Raw genomic sequence first — 17,254 nt, 5'->3', positions numbered from 1 at the left:
GTTGATTTCCTTTCATTAACTTTTGTAGCAGATTAAGATAAAATGCTTTAAAAGAGCCAAGTAGACACTTCATGGAGTCTGTGATTAAGAGACACAGAAGCTAATGAGACAGATGGGCTGCTGCATAAAGGGAATTTCAGCATGCCAGCCCACACTGCGGATAAATTTACTGTGCTTCACCTTTTCTGTGGCAAAGTCTTCATCACTTAGCACCCTACTTATTTAACTCTTGTCCCTCTCACAGACCCCCCTCCTAGTTCTGCCCAAACCTCCTAAAATGAGGATTATTAAATAAAATAAGACATTCTTTTTTTTTTAGTCTGTTATTCAAAGTTTACTCAGAAGCAATATTTACTATAAAATCATGTGGTTTCTAACTTAACAGAGAATGGACAACTCTGTTAACAGAGCTAGCTGGAAAATTTTTAGAAAAATACCATAAACATAGAATTTCTGGGCCAGAAAAATGAGGAGACGAAAAAAAATTCACATATATTTTTAAATTATTCACAATAGATTTTTCCTCCAAGTGGTTGGTCCTCTAAGTTATTCTTGCACACACAGGGGATTACTCTCCCTATCAGCTTCTGCATAAGAATGCCACATGTTTACAAAATAACATATGCAGAGGGCCTTACAACTCACCATACAGTTTTTAAGCATTCCCACACTTGATCACAGCATACCTGTTAGATATAATTATCTCTGTTTCATAGATTAAAAAAAAAAAAATCTCAGATTTTTATGAGCTTCTAAATGAAACTGCATACTTTAAAATTTTCCCTATATATATATTTTAAAAGTTCTCTCTTCTCTGGTAAAATTAAAATGCCCTGGTTCCTTTAGTATCTGCTTCCTTTATTCCCTGGAATCTCCCTCTTGAGAGATCTGATGTCCTATGAACTGATGATCTGATTATTTCTACATTGACAATTCTTTCCTCTGGGCTTTAAAAAAATTGTTTTGTGCACATTGTTGAATGTTTTTCAATTTTATCAATTTTACTATGACTTCCATGATCTTATTCTAATATTTATCACGACATTAACTTGTACTCCTAGAAAAATCTGAAGAAGTTGCCATTTTTATCCAACTGCATTCATCTACCAGGCCCATTTCTTGTTACTGCAAAGATCTTTGAATTAAATAGAAGGGCTGTCCTTTCTTTTTTTGGAGGGGGAGGGGGCTGTCCTTTCTGATCTGCAAGATCATTTTGCCTGAGCCATTTAAAAGGTGCTTTAATATAACAACTGTTCAGCATGGTACATTCTGGTGTCATAAACACTGCACCATGATATTATCCTATGCAGGGGGCAAAAGGAGGAGGTGGCTCTAAAAGACAGATCTATTTAAGTGCCAACACAGCCTAATAATTAGACCACTGGGAACAGAGAGAGAAAAATCACAAGATTATAGCCCAGTGGCCTAGCAGACAAGCCCCCTCTCCGGCGGGTGTAGGAGATTATTGAGTGTGGCCACCATTGAGCTTCTGGACCTGAAGTCTATCCTTTCTAACCCCAGAGATAATCCACCTTCGGGGCATCCCATCCTCCCTTCCTGTTGCCCAACTGCACTTTCCAGGCTCTTTTAATTGGATTATTTTGGAATCTGCTATTTCCGTCTCCCTCCTTTCCCCAAACTGTCATATAAGTGCTGCAGCTCGACTTACACAGCTGCCAAATTTCACTCCAGAGATGGCTGTATTTCAGTGGCAAGCGAAGTGCTCGTCCTGTGCCATCTGAATACCCGTTTAAGAGGTTCGGCATCTGGAGGGGGTTGCCTTGATGCAGGAAAGCAGTGATTTGTTTGGCTTTATTTTGTATCACCATCACCACACTGGAGGAGCAGATCATTCTTTAGCTCCACCTGAATATGAAGGAGGAAAAAAACCAGAAAACACTCAACACATACACAAGAAACGCACGGAGAGAACAGAAACGGTGACTGGGGCTTTTCACAGGTTCTTTTCTACAGGGACTTCAAAGCCTTAAAACATCAAGGATGTCAGCTGACGATCTTTTTCAGAAGTGGAAGAAGCCTCAGAGAGTAGCCCACTCACGAAACAGATATTTCATAGAAAACTTGGAGGCAAAGCGAGTACTTTGTTCAAAGCTCCCCTGATCCCCAGACCCAGGGCGTTCCACTTGAACTTGAGTTCAGCCATAGATGCACTCAGAAGCTCACATCTCTGCCAGGGGAGCCAAACACACCCCCAGCTTATAAAGCATATGATATCAGCACTCAGTTGCTCGTTTTGTTTGGTTATATTTATTTATTTTAGCTACTCAAGAAAACTCTCTACCAGGAAAAAAAAACAGAATGTGAAATAGGAGGGAGAAATAACAGAGTAGAATTAGCAGTAGCAGATGCTTTAACCAGGCGCCAGGACAGAAAATGTTCTAAAAGTTTATACGCATATAATCCTCACAGTGACCTGTTGTCTTCACTTTAAAGAAAAGAAAAATGAGAAAGAAGAAAGAGTATTCCCAAAGAGAAAACAGGAGGCAGAGTAAATTGCCAAGTCCTAGAAAAAACCTTCCTAAATTTTATTCAGACAGTAAAAATCTAAAAAAATATCACTGATGTAGTTCTCATTTAATCTAAAGAGATAATCATAATCCTTGATACCGCTTGGCCTCTAGAGGCATGAGTCTTCCATTTCTTGCTAACTCAAGCAAGTACATTATTCCAAAGAATGTCTATATATCGCATATTTCTAAATCTCCTAATGATAATGGTTCTTTTAACAATCAATGAACAATCAATGACTCAATATTTGACCCTTGGTGAAATGAAGCACTAATGAGTTTTGAGGGGGTCCTGAGTTAGCGGGGGAAGGGGTCTAAATGATTTTCATGTTCCCTTCCATCTCTAAGGGCTTCCCTTGTGGCTCAGCTGGTAAAGAATCCGCCTGCACTGAGGGAGACCTGGGTTCGATCCCCGGGATTGAGAAGATCCCCTGGATAAGGGAAAGGCTACCCACTCCAGTATCCTGGCCTGGAGAATTCCAGAGACTGCAGAGCCCATGGGGTCGCAAAGAGTCGGACACAACTGAATGACTTTCACTTTCATATTTCACTTTCCACCTCTACATACTCTAACACCAAAGGCTACAGTAGGTAATACTCTAGAATTTAGAAAACATATTTAAATGCTTCATCTCATTTGATAAACTCTAAAAGGAAAAAAGAGAGTAATTCAAAAAGTACCACTGAATACTGACACTTCGATATTTTTACATTTAGTCATCACTCACACTTTGGATAGTACAGTTTGCCAACACTGAGAGCAGTGTTAGTGTATTAGAAGGAAAGAAATTTATGCAGCATTCTACTTTAGCATCCCAACATGGAAAGCAAAAAAAAAAAAAAAAAAATGGTAGGCTTTGGTATCAAACATTTTCTCATGGGTTTCACTGTCATATGACAAAATATTCTACCTCATTTCAGGAAAGGTAAAAAGACTTATGTGAATGCTTGCATACTGACACAGTAAATTATATTATTTATGAGACTTTTCAAAGAATAAAATGCTTTATACAGAAGTCTGGTAAATTACTTTAGATACTCGAATACACTCCAAAATAGTTTTGAAAAACTATGCCTACATAAAAAACACTACATACCCTGGAGTCTTTGTCTCTATGATTTTCATTTTGCCATGAAAAATATCATTGTCTCAAAGTAATTTTTTGTTGTTTAGTTGCTAAGCTGTGTCTAACTCTTTGAGACCCCTGGCTGGCTCCTCTGTCCATGGGATTTCCCAGGTAAGAATACTGGAGCAGGTTCCTTCTCCAGGGGATCTTCTCAACCCAGGGATCAAACTGGCATCTCCTGCACTGGCAGGGGGATTCTTTACCACTGAGCCATTAAGAAAGGCTGTCTCAAAATAATACCTTTCCCCAAACTGGCTATGAGTTATGGAGACTACCTTCAAATTGATGAAACTAGTATAGAGAAAGGAAGAACATATTTATTCTAAAAGATAATTTAGGAGAAGATCTCTATTTTAAAGATTTAATAAATATCCGTAGGGTTTTCTTAACCATGGAAATGGGCATTGCAAATCCCAGTGTGTGTGTTGGGGGTCTGGGTGGGTTGGGTTAGGGAATGGGACGGACAACTAAACTAAATGAACTGGGCTTGTCAAAGAAAAGAATAGTATTTGAGTCAAATATATGGTAGAAGTTTGAGCACCAGAATAAGGTGACTAGGAAGGAAGAATACAGAGAAAAAGTGTCCCTCAATGACAGTAAATCCAAAGCCAAAAATGTAGCCTTTACCAAACCCATGTTGAAGGTCAAAGGAGATAAAATAAATAAATCTCTGAGTGGATTTTATTATTTAAGAGACCACTAAAAGCATCCAGGAATGGAGGGAGGAAGGTAAGAAGAACCACAATCCCACAAATAAGCTGAGGGGAAGGGTACCAAAAAATCAGAGGCCAAGAGGTGACAACTGGAGACTCTTTTGATCCAGAACTTTAACCTGTGTGAAGTTAACTAAAATTAATGGCTCTTGCCCACAGAAGGGAAAATTAATTATATCATTCGTCTCGCTCTCTAAAGATGGTGGATAAGGTAAGAACAGGGAAGTAATTAGTCAAAGTTAGAGTAAGGTCAGTGTGTTCTGGGGATGATGCCACCTCAGTTCTTCATTTGAGTGACAGTTGAAAAAAAGACAATACCACTCTCCACTGTGAGCCATCGACTCTTCTGTCTCCCATGTTTATAAAGTCATAGAGTAAAACGTGGAGAAGGCAATGGCACCCCACTCCAGTACTCTTGCCTGGAAAATCCCATGGATGGAGGAGCCTAGTAGGCTGCAGTCCATGGGGTCACTAAGAGTCGGACACGACTGAGCGACTTCACTTTCCCTTTTGACTTTCATGCATTGGAGAAGGAAATGGCAACCCACTCCAGTGTTCTTGCCTGGAGAATCCCAGGGACGGGGAGCCTGGTGGGCTGCCATCTATGGGGTTGCAGAGTCGGACACGACTGAAGTGACTTAGCAGCAGCAGCAGAGTAAAACGTACCCATTTCACCCTTTGTTAAAATACAGATTATTGACAGTGTGTACTACTTCTAAAGCAATGACAAACCTAACAGTGTGTTGAAAAGGAGAGACATTACTCTGCAGACAAAGATCCATATAATCAAGGCTATGGTGTTCCCAGTGGTCACTTACAATTGTAAGAGCTGGACTGTAAAGAAGGCAGAAACACATCAAAGAACTTGATGCCTTAGAACTGTGGTGCTGGAGAAGACTCCTGAAAGTCCCTTTGACAGCAAGGAGATCAATCAATTTTAAGGGAGATAAACTCTGAATATTCACTGGAAGGACTGATGCTGAAGCTTCAGTATTTTGGTCACCTGATATGAACAGATGACTCATTGGAAAAGTCCCTGATACTGGGAAAGATTGAGGGCAGAAGGAGAAGAGGGCATCAGAGGATGAGATGGGTGGACGGCATCACTGATGCAATGAACATGAACTTGAAACTCCGGGAGATGGTGAGGGTCAAGGAGGCCGGTGTGTTGCAGTCCATGGGATCACAAAGAATCAGACATAACTAGGTGACTAAACAACTATTTCTGTTACCTAAACGGAGAGACTTTTTTGCCAACAAAAGTCCATCTAGTCAAAGCTATGGTTTTTCCAGTATTCATGTATGGATGTGAGAGTTGGACTATAAAGAAAGCTGAGTGCTGAAAAATTGATGCTTTTGAACTGTGGTGTTGGAAAAGACACTTGAGAGTCCCTTGGACTGCAAGGAGATCCAACCAGTCCATCCTAAAGGAAATCAGTCCTGAATATTCATTGGAAGGACTGATGCTAAAGCTTCAATATTTGGCCACTTGATGCAAAGAACTGACTCATCTGAAAAGACCCTGATGCTGGGAAAGATTGAAGGCAGGAGGAGAAGGGGACAACAGAGGATGAGATGGTTGGATGGCATCACCAACTCAATGGACATGAGTTTGAGTAAGCTCTGGGAGTTGGACAGGGAAGCCTGGTGTGCTGCAGTCTATGGGGTCACAAAGAGTCAGACACAACTGAACAACTGTAGTGAACTGAAACTGAGAGATGAATGGCTGCAAGATTTCTATAGACCCTGACAATTGCACATCCAAGCCAAGTTTGACTCTTCTCTCTGCATTTCCCAATCTGGTCCTGCTGTCAATAGTCACGGCCTCCTGCTGGTCCCTATCCTCTGGCTCTTTTTACCTCTGCCTTCCAGATCAACAGGTCTTTCTCCACTGGTTTCTCCAGTCTCTCATTTCAGATGCACTCTAAACCTTTTATTTTTTCAATTTTTTCATTTGCTTCAAAGTTAAACCCAAGACACAGTGACGTCATAAGAAATCCATTAAGAAACATTTTTCTAGGTTGAACACCTGTTGCCCCAGCAGAGTGTGCACCTGTTAATTACTTTCATTTTACAATCACTGCTGCCTCACCACTATACCAACATCACCTAAATGGTATGTGTGGTGTTCCCAATATTCTCAGTTATACCCTAACTTCACTAACTGCAAAAGTTTTCTGGCATAACCTGTCACTTGAATTCTTTGGCTACTTTTGAAGACGAAGTCCAAAGAACTCTTAAATGATTCTCCTTTGGAAGAAATTATTTCACTGGTATTAGCAACTAGCAACTGGTCCAAGCCTCCTTTTTGAATGGTCCAGATCATCTCCCCTCTTCACCCAAACCAGGTTCAGATGCCATCAACAGTATCTCCCTTAGAAATGTAAGCTCCATCAGGGCAGGCCCCACGCCCACATTCTTCCATTCCATATCTCCAGTGCTTAGAACTCTGCTAGTACCTGTGTGTGTGTGCATGCGTGTGCTCAGTCACTCAGTCATGTCCAACTCTTTGCGGCCCCATGGACTATAATAGCCCACTAAGTTCCTCTGCACATGGAGATTTCCAGGCAGGAATACTGGAGTCGGGTGCCATTTCCTCCCCCAGGGGATCTTCCCAACCCAGGGATGGAATCCGCTTCTCTTGCATCTCCTGCACTGGCAGGAGGGTTCTTTCCCACTAGCGCCACCACCCAGTAGCCCCCAAGAGGTATTTGAATGAATACATGAGGGATGAATGACTAAATGAGACCAGGATTGAAAGACATCATCTCAAATTTCTTTCAATTCAAAACCTGTGCTCTCGCTCTGCACTGGCAAAGTCTGAAGGCACCCCCAAAGGCCCTATGGGACTCTGTGAATTGAGTTTTCAACAATGATTTGGCCTGGCCTTGCAGTCTCACATGACTGCAAAAACAGTTTGGTTATGGAGGCAACCCCAGCTGCTGTGAAACATGGTTAAATATTCCCACTCTTCTGTCTCCCTAGAGAAATTCATCTGTAAGCCCCTAATAATCAACATGTCTGCATTTCTGCACAGCAGCCAGCAAGGCACAGCAAGAGCATCCTTTCTTCCTCTCTGTCTGAGTCCCTGTTGCTTCTGTAATTGGGGAGGAATTGAACGCTATCCAAATACCAAACCTCCCATATGGCAGCTTTACCACGTCCTTGCTGCCGAGATGCATGGCCGTGCTACCTCCGCTCGCTGGAGTCTGGCAGAACACGATGCACTCCTTTCCCGACCTATATTTGCTGACACATTTGCTGTCCTCTCTCCCTTTATGAACTTATTAATATTGTTGGGATAACATATGTACGTGCATAAATACAAGTTTCATTTTCTTAGGTGTCCTCATAATCATTTGGAGGAGAATAATTTATGGCCCACTAAAGAGGAGTTCTTAAGCTAAACGGTCTTAATTAGGAATTCAGATGTTCCTCTCTTTACTGAAAAATACAGAGCTGTGCAAATGAGACTGGAAACCTGGGCCAAAACAAATGTACATACACAGGACTTGCAGAGTCTCCGGTGAAAAGCATTAGCTTTCCTGAAGCCAGACCAGTCCCCCTGGGTTTGTCTCCTTAATGCCAAATCTCACTCTGCCTCTTTTTCCCTTCTACGTTTCAGCCTTGTGATGTGGCTCAGGGGCTGAGGGACTCGCACCTCCACAGTTTTCTCTTGTGTGCTTATGAAGGATAAAGTATATATTTCCTAAGAAGTATACATTTCCTAAGACCTTCTTCCTTCCTAAGAAGGTCTCTGATTCTACCTTCTCTTGCATTTTTTTTTTAAGTGAAAGGAAGCTTATTTAATACCACTGAGGGAATAAGATGAGCCTAGCACGGCAGCTTGCATATGTGGAGCTGAATGGTTGGGAATTCAGTGCAGCTCCAAGAGGCCAGAAAGGCGGCCTGATCCAAGGTCCTCGCTGTATCTCAGGAGCAAGGTGGCCCAGGGAGCTGGAGGGGGATTTGAGGCTCTGCTCTCACACCAGGGCTGCTCCAGGGACCCACTGGCCAGGTGTCGTAGCAGTTCTGAGACTTCAGAGCTTTGTGGGAAATGGTGGTCTGAAGTGAAGACTTCAGTCAGCCAGTTTCTCCAGACCTAGGATTACTAATATACTATACCCTTTCTGTATCCCAGAGGAGGATGAAACAAGAGAGGAAGAAGGAAAAAAAAAAAAACAATTTTACAGGAATGGGATTACGCTACGGTTACTGTCATACTTTGCTTTTTTTTTTACTTTGATCATGACCATTTTCTCATAGCATTACTCTTTTGGAATAGGACTCAAATGATTTCATGCTTCTTGATTTAGTCTTATTTCTCAAATGTCAACTATTGGTTAAGTTTCAAGCATGCTACTATCTACAGAGGAAAGGTCCTTCAAAATGGTATGATTTACAAATAATGCACTGCCCCACCCCTTAAAAAAATAACCCAACATGTGGAAAGACACTGGTTCTCATAATCAACTGGCAGATATTCTTCCTTTTTTCAAAATTCTGGGCAGTGGCAAAATTTTATGGAAGTAGGTCTCTCCTACACTGCACCTCTGGAAATATAAACTGGTATGACTTTATTGGAAAGTAATTTGGCAACAAGTGTCAAGAGTCTTAAAACTTGAAAACACTTAAATTCAGAAATTTACTGCTAAGGAACTATCCCAAGGAAACCATCAATAATAGCAACTAACATAAAGCCATAAGAACATTCTTGGTAGCATAAAGGCCAAAAAAAAAAAAAAATAGAAATAACTTAAATGTCCAACTAGAAGGGATCAATTAAATTACCTTAGGATATGTATTCAATGGTATACTATGTAATCACTAAAATCATATTGTAGATAAAGGACTTGCTATGAAAAGATGTGTATCACTGCACTGTGAAGAGGAACAAAAAGATTATATAACAGCATATATTGCATTGCTCCCTTAGACCATCTGATGGGACATGGTCTCTGTAGCTGAACTGATAAACACAATCGCCAGGTATCCCCTTTCTTATTAATGCCTTGTCACCATCCTAGTCGATGATCTGAAAATAAGTAGCAGTTGATTTCTTTCCCAAAAAGCAAGAGGTCCATTTTTATAAAGAGATGGAAAGAATACAGAGGTGGAGAACACGTGAATCTGCAGATGTATGCTTGTTTTGCACGTGTGTGTGTGAGTGTGCACGTGAACAGGTATGTAAGCATCCCCACGACCACCTTGGATCTTGTACAATGAAATGAGAGCTATTTTTGGTTAAAGATGCCAGAGATATTTACCTGTACATGTGCTTTCATCACAAGGGAGAGTCCTAAGCAGTTAGTTCCTTCCCATCAGATCTTCTCAGACAGATTTTGCTTGAGCAGAAGGGGAGGCAGCAGAGAAGGTCAATGTGAAAAGCGTAGACCTGTAATTATAAAAACAACATTCCCACTGAGTTAGGCTGTTTTCTGCAGTCTTCATTCACATGAGCTGAATTCTCAGAAAAGAGAAACATATTTGCATAATCTCTCTCGCCCTCTTTCACACACACACACACACACACACCACAGTTCTTAATTCAGAATGCCAAAAACTCAGCGAGCAGACCCATGGTAGGTCCTCGGGTTCTGCTGAGGGATTGCTTCCCACCACATCTCCTGACCTTAGGAATAACACCGTCAAAACACTCTTTTCTTTCCCCTCCTTCTCTGCCTATTGATCTCAAGACTTCAGAGAAATGAGAAACAATTCTTCTGCAGAAAATGTCATAAACATTACTGAATCTGATGCTCTCTGAGATTTTTTTCCTAACCACAGAGGTAAGCAAGTTCGATACATGTATTTACATAGAAGCCTGACTTTCACTTTCGAAATGGAACAGTGCCTCTCTGTTGATGACTCAGGTGAAGCCTGGAATCACTGATCGTCAAAGTCATCATGGACATGTATTGAACACCGACTATATTCCTGGCACCCCGCTCCACCACAACCTGTGAAGTAGTGAAAAATCATTATTACCTGTTATTGACAAGAAAACTGGGCATTTGCACGGCTAACAGATGTTAAAGGCAGTATTTTACGCCACTATCTTTCACACAAAGCCATGCTAATAATCTCAGTGCTAGAGATTTTTCCAAGACTGATCTATCAACACTCTTGTACTTACTATAAACACATCACCTTATTTTTCCCCAGAGTTGACATGTCACCTAAGTTTTAGCATTACTAACGCTTTTTGGATTGGATTGTCCTTTGATATTCGTTTCCAAGCAAAATCGAAATCAACATGTTCCTATTTCCATCAGGAGTAAATTCATAGTTATTTCAATAAATTTAAAATGTCAATCAATCCCAAATCCAGATGCCGAAACACTAAGGAAAAACCTAAACTCTAAGCCCTACCCAAATGACTAAATTTTTTTAGAAAGAAGGCAGATAATAAAATCAAGAGCCATATGTGAATTCCTCATTTAAAATATGGAAGTAAAGACAGAAATTTCTATACATTATGCCTATGAAATAAAAATAAAACATTTACACATTCTAACCTATTTACAAATTCTACCTACTATAGGTCTTACGATGACTGTGCACAAAATAGAGATGAGCGTATCAAGAAACCAACATTGTTATTTACGGGTCACGTGTTAATTTCCCTTTCGTACCTATGGACGTTTGCAGCTACTTGCTCGTGCTCTTCTGGTTATGCCCCTGTGCCTTTGCACATGCCCTGCCCTCTGATTATCATACCTTTCCCCTCTTGCCAACTAGAAAATGCCTACTCATTCTTCAAGGCCAATCTCCAATCTCAATCCCTTTTGATGACTTATCCGTTCTTCTCTGACGTCTGGCGGAGATCCAAGCAGAGCAGATTCTGCCCTCTCCTGTGTACCTTAACAATGGTACCGGCGGAACCTTAACATCTTCCTTTTTCAAAGTGAAAGTGAAGTCGCTCAGTCGTGTCTGACTCTTAGCGACCCCATGGACTACAGCCCACCAGGCCCTCCGTCCATGGGATTTTCCAGGCAAGAGTACTGGAGTGGGGTGCCATTGCCTTCTCCGTTAACAGCGGCTAGGCATATTATATTTACTTGGAGCTGGTATGCTCAGTGACAGCCTTAGTGCCCACAGACACGGCGTGCTTGGCCAGCTCCCCAGGCAGCAGCAAGCGCACGGCGGTCTGGATCTCCCTGGATGTGATAGTCGAGCGCTTGTTGTAATGCACCAGGCGCAATGCCTCGCCAGCGATGCGCTCAAAAATGTCGTTGACGAAGGAGTTATCCAACCATCCAGTCACTGAATCTGCCACCCTCCCCTTCTCCCCTGACCACCACCTCTGCTCCAGGCTGCCCACCATCACGATTCATCTGGACTATTCAGTGGCCTACCAAGTGGTCTCCCTGCTCCCACCCTGCGACCCTACAGCCCATCCTCAGAGCCTGCCTAAAGCATGGCAATGGCTTTCTACTGAGCTTGGATTCTGACCATGGGCCCCAGGGCCCAGGGTGGTCCAGCCCTTGCATTATTTTCTAGCCTGCATGCAGCTCTCCTGGCTTACTTTTAATTCCTGGGAAGTACCTTGCTCTCCTAGACCTCAGGGTCTTTGCACATGTCCTCTTCCTTGCTGAGACTTCCCCTCAAATCGCGCATATTCTTCACCAAATAACCATGTACTGTTCCCTCGTCTGGCTCAGTCCTTTTCTCCTCAGAGGTGCCTTTCCTCACCTCCTCAGCTAGCTCACTACCTCCTTGTTGTTCAGTTGCTAAGTCGTCCGGGCTCTTTGAGACCCCAGGCACTGCAGCACACCAGGCTCCTCTGTCCTCCACTATCTCCCAGAATTTGCTCAGATTCATGTCCATTGAGTCGGTGATGCCATCTGACCACCTCATCCTCTGCCGCCCGCTTCTCCTTTTGCCTTCAATCTTTCCCAGCATCAGGGATCAGTACCAGTAGCCCTTACTATATACTTTACAGAATCACTCTCTCCTTGGTTATGCTGATCACATTTGTAATTTTACTTTTGAAACTTTTAATTAATTTTTTAAAATTAATTTAATTTAAATAAAATTAATTTTTACTAATTTAGTAAGTTGTTAAATTCATTGATGAATGGTTGTTTCCCTCACCAATTAGTAAGTTCCAGGAAGGCACAACTGTATAAGTTCTTGCCCATGCTTTTATCCTATTTCAACACGATGCTATGTGCATTATAGGCATTTACTAAAAATCTGCTGAATCTTCTGTCCTCCACTGTCTCCCAGAGTTTGCTCAAATTCATGCCCAATAATACCTTGTACCAACTCTTGTTAAAGCAATTATCATATTTTCTTGTACTTGTTTCTTAGGTTGTTTCTTAGGCAAGTTCATCCCTCCCAGGACACTGTTGTGTCCCTTAAAGGCAAGAAGGGGTAGGTATTGCCTCGTTCCACTCTCCCCATGAGTTTAGCACAGCAGCCTGGCACATAGATATTCAATAAATGAGCATCTGTTGAATGAACAAAAGAAAATGTGCGTGTATGTGTGTGTGTTCAGTCATGTCTGACTCTTTGAAACTATGGACTATAGCCTGCCAGGCTCCTCTGTCCATGAGATTCTCCAAGCAAGAATACTGGAGTAGGTTGCCATGCCCTCCTCCAGGGAATCTTCCCAACCCAGTCTCATGTGCCCTGCATTGGCAGGAGGGTTCTTTACCACTAGGGCCACCTGGAAGCTCCATATATATATATATATACACACATACATGTGCATATGTATATACATATATATGAAATATGTGTGAAGCTGCAGACTTGCATATTTTAAATACACTATTGATATAGTATATTTAAAGTATTATTATATGTTGTGATGAATAATGGTTACAAATTCATCTGTAAAATGGGCATAAAAACACTCACATAGTAGTTGGGAAAAAATATGTGTAAGTAAAAATTTTATATCTATCTATCTATCTATATATATATAATATGTGTAAAGCTCCAGAGTTATACATTTTAAATATTATCATACATTTTATATATATACATAGAGAGGGGGAAGGAAATGGCAACTCATTCCAGTAATCTTGCTTGGAAAATCCCATGGACAGAGGAACCTGGCATCCTGGCAGGCTACATTCCATAGAGTCGGACAGGACTGAAGTGACTAAGCAGCATATATTACATACATATAAGTAAAATATTTGGCACTGAGTTCAGAATACTGGAAGCACTTTATGGACATTATCATTAGGGCAACCAAGTTGAATTTACAATTCATGCTTCAAATTTAACAGTTTTACTTGCTAACATTTTTTTCCTATTAAAACATTAATTAGCATTAGCATCTCCATAAGGCCATAGAGAGATTATCAGAGAGGCCCTCAGTAAACTAAAGATAAAGGAGAGTTTTACTGTCTGCAGCTGAAGGGCCAGTATTGTTTCAGTAATCTGCAATGTATCTGCAGAGGTACAGACACTCCAACAGAAAAGAAGTATGTCTGTCCAAAAGTTATCTATAAAATCTAAATGACAGAAACAACAAATATTATCATTCAAGTACTATAAATATTTAGCTGAAATAATTAGAAACACTTACTGTGAATTATTTCTTTTGCTAAAAAAACAAGAAAGTGATACATATTCATCTATTTCTTTTAATTACTAAACAGACTTTATAAATATTATGTATTTGTCTAATGAATACACCATAAATGTTCATGCTATTCTGGTTTAGAATTGCTAAAATTTAACAGATTATGCAAAGAAGGGAAAAGAAGCAAGAAAATTTTGCAACTGTTTTCTTTGAGGGGGGAAATAACATAAGAATGAACTATTTACAAATGCTACCAGTACACAGTTGAGCAGAATGTACTGGTAATAGTTTATTCTACAAAGCAAACTTATAATTTAGTTTTATATTGCTCTTTCTGTTGCATACAGGCTGAATTTAAATAATAAATACTATTTTATATATACTGTGTGCTACTGAAATATAAAGTACTATCACTGTATTTTGAGATTTCTATTTTCAATTCATTTTTATCTCCGTGATAAATAATAAAACTCAAAGCAAGTCAGATTTCTAATTGTGACTTACCCATCTTCTGAGAAGTAATAGAGTTACAGACGGGAAATGTTATAAAAATGCTAACTTCCTTTTTTATTGAAATACAGTGAATTTATAATGTTGTGTTAGTTTCAGATGTACAACAAAGTGATTCATTTACACATATACATATACATATATTTTTCAGATTCTTTTCCATCACTGGTTATTACACAATAATGAATATAGTTCCCATTGCTATACAGTAGATCTTCATTATCCATTTTCTATATAGGAGCATGTATCTGTTAACCCCAAACTCTAATTTATGTAAATTTATCTAAACACTAAACTACCTACATTTACTTAAATGCTAAGTTCCTAATTGTTTTACCAGTAGGATTTTAAACTGAGTTATAATTCTACTCATTGGCTACAACTATCAACCAGTTTAATATGATGCAAAACTAGTGTACCTGGCAACATAATTAAGATGAAAAAGTAGGACAGATAAATTTAGCAAAAAAAAAGTCTTAAATCTACTTAGATAATTTTTCTCTGAATTTCTGAATAATTTCATTATTGTGATGCTTGTGTTAGTGTCATAAAATCTAGTGAAAGCTTAGGAATTTACAAGGCAAAATTTCTTTTTACTTATGCTGGTCCTTTAATTGGGAATGCCCTTCTTATTCATTCAAATGTTACTCTTCCTTTAAGATTCAGCTCAGATATCACCTCCTTGGTGAAACGCTTCCACATATACTGTATTTGTCCTACCATGTAATGAATGATCTGTGTCCCTCTCTAGACTCTGAGATGCTTAGAGTCACTGATCAGGGCTCGAATTTTTCATAACAGCCTGCACAGTCCTCTGCACATAAAAATTCTCAGAAAAGACTGGTTCAATGTGTCAATGAACACACACATCCGGATACTCTTAAGACTATGGTGAAAATGTCCTTAAATTGTGATCTGAAGTTAGAGGTTAAAGTAAAAAGAAAAAAAATTCACTTTTAGTGAAATGAAACTCTTAAGCATTTTCACTTCCAGATGCATCAGCATCACATAAAAGATGTTGGAACTATTTTAGAAAATAGACATTCTGCACATTTTCCCGTCTGAGAATCGGTCTGAAAAATACCAAGCTACACAGGGGGCCTCTGGGTGTTCTCAGGACAAATGTTCAGCTGGGTATTGATTCCACACACTCGCTTAATGGAAATCCAGAGGAAGACTCAACATCTACCAGGCCTGCCCGTCACGCACTATTCCCCTATGCAGCCGCTGGAGAGTAAGGCGGGGGCGGGGGCGGGGAGAGAGAGGTTCCCCGGAGACGTCTGTCCTCCCCTCCCAAGACCAGCCAGCGCTTCAGCGATGATGCATCCGAGCAGGAGAGAACTTAGGCGCTCAGAGAAGCACCACACCCGGCCTGATGGACATTTTCCACTTTCATGGTCATTCTTCTCCCGCATGGATCAATTTCTCACATATCCCCTTATAATTTTTCAAGACTGAGCCTTTGCAAATATCTGCCTGGCTGCATTACCTAAGCCATCATCGTACACATGCCAAAGCCCCACCTCACTCAAGGCTAGTTCTGCTCTGAAAAGCACAGTGGGCAGCAAAAGAACAAGTTCCTCCTAACAAGGATCCGGGCTGATCGTCCACATTCGGAACCATTCGTCACCGTTGGGACAATAACTAAGGATTTTCCAGGAGGTCACGCCAAACCTCCCTTAATGGGTTCTCTTTTCTCCATGGCCCAAGATTTTCTAGGCATTACGCAGGAAGAGGAGCAGAAGGCTTCTGTCAGCCTCATCTTATATCCTCAGCCAGCCAAAACAACCCCAGGGATTTCCCTGTCGGACCACATCTTTTAAGCACCCCGTGTGATGTCAAAACACTGTGGATGATGAAAAGGGACTATGATATGAAAAGGGTAAAATATGGGAGTAACAGATTTCTCACTATGTTATCAACTTAAAAAATTTGTATTTTCCAAAGGTAATAATGTGCAACAGGATGACTGAAGTTCACACTACTGTATGACATAGATGAAAATTGAGAGTAAATCCTCAGAGTTCTCATCACTAGGTAAAAAATTTTTTTTTCTCTTTTTCGTTTTTGTGTCTATATGAGATGATGATTGTTAACTAAACACCGTGGTAATCATTCCACAATACATGTACAGTCAAACCATTATGCTATATACCCTAAACATACACACTGCTGAAAGTCAACTATACCTCAAAAAAGCTGGAAAACACTGTTTAATCCCCCCTATCTTTTGTATTATGCAAACAGTGGAACGCACCTGGTTAGGGAACTGGATCCCCCATGCTGCAGCTAAAGATCTCACATACCACAAAGAAGATGGAAGATCCTGAGTACGCCAGCTAAGACCAGCAAAGTCAGATAAATAATTTTTACTTTCTTTTTTTTGGCTTTACAACGTTGTGTCACTTTCTGCCATATGTCAGTATGAATCAGCCACAGGTGTACCTATGTCCCCTCCCTCTTGAACCTCCCTCCCACCTCCCATCCCATTCCAACCCTCTAGGTTGTCACACTGCACCAGCCTGAACTCCCTGAGCGATACAGCAAATCCCTATTAGCTCTCTATTTGACATATGGTAACGAACGTTTCCATGCTACTCTCCCCATTCACCCCGCCCCGTCCTTCCCGCACCATGTCCACAAGTCAGTTCTCTGTGTCAACGTCTCCACTGCTGCCCTGAAAACACGCTGTTCTAGATTTCATAGATACGTGTTTTTCTCTTTCTCACTTACTTCACTCTGTATAACAAGCTCTAGGTTCATCCACCCATTAGAACCGACTCAAATACAGTTCTTTGTGTGACTAATATTCCACTGTGTATACATGTGCTA

The 17,254-nt window shown here is 40.7% G+C and overlaps 1 protein-coding gene across 23 annotated transcripts in view; it reads right to left on the bottom strand.

Annotated features, from left to right (window-relative positions):
• Positions 1 to 17,254, bottom strand: part of ATXN1 (ataxin 1) — a 421,040-nt gene that overhangs the window by 244,838 nt on the left and 158,948 nt on the right. For 19 of the 23 annotated variants that reach the window (XM_061398786.1, XM_061398793.1, XM_061398792.1 and 16 more), the window contains one exon: positions 9,636 to 9,763. The gene's annotated coding sequence lies outside the window, so the exon portion shown is untranslated. Of the gene's footprint in view, positions 1 to 1,669; positions 4,916 to 9,635; positions 9,764 to 17,254 lie in introns of those variants that run through there. The other 4 variants (XM_061398795.1, XM_061398788.1, XM_061398799.1 and 1 more) reach the window with 2 other exon arrangements.

Source organism: Bos javanicus, chromosome 23 (assembly GCF_032452875.1).
Source record: "Bos javanicus breed banteng chromosome 23, ARS-OSU_banteng_1.0, whole genome shotgun sequence".
In the NCBI taxonomy this organism is placed as follows: Eukaryota; Metazoa; Chordata; class Mammalia; order Artiodactyla; family Bovidae; genus Bos; species Bos javanicus.
Note: the sequence above shows the minus strand (reverse complement) of the source record. Positions and strands in the feature narration are given on the sequence as shown.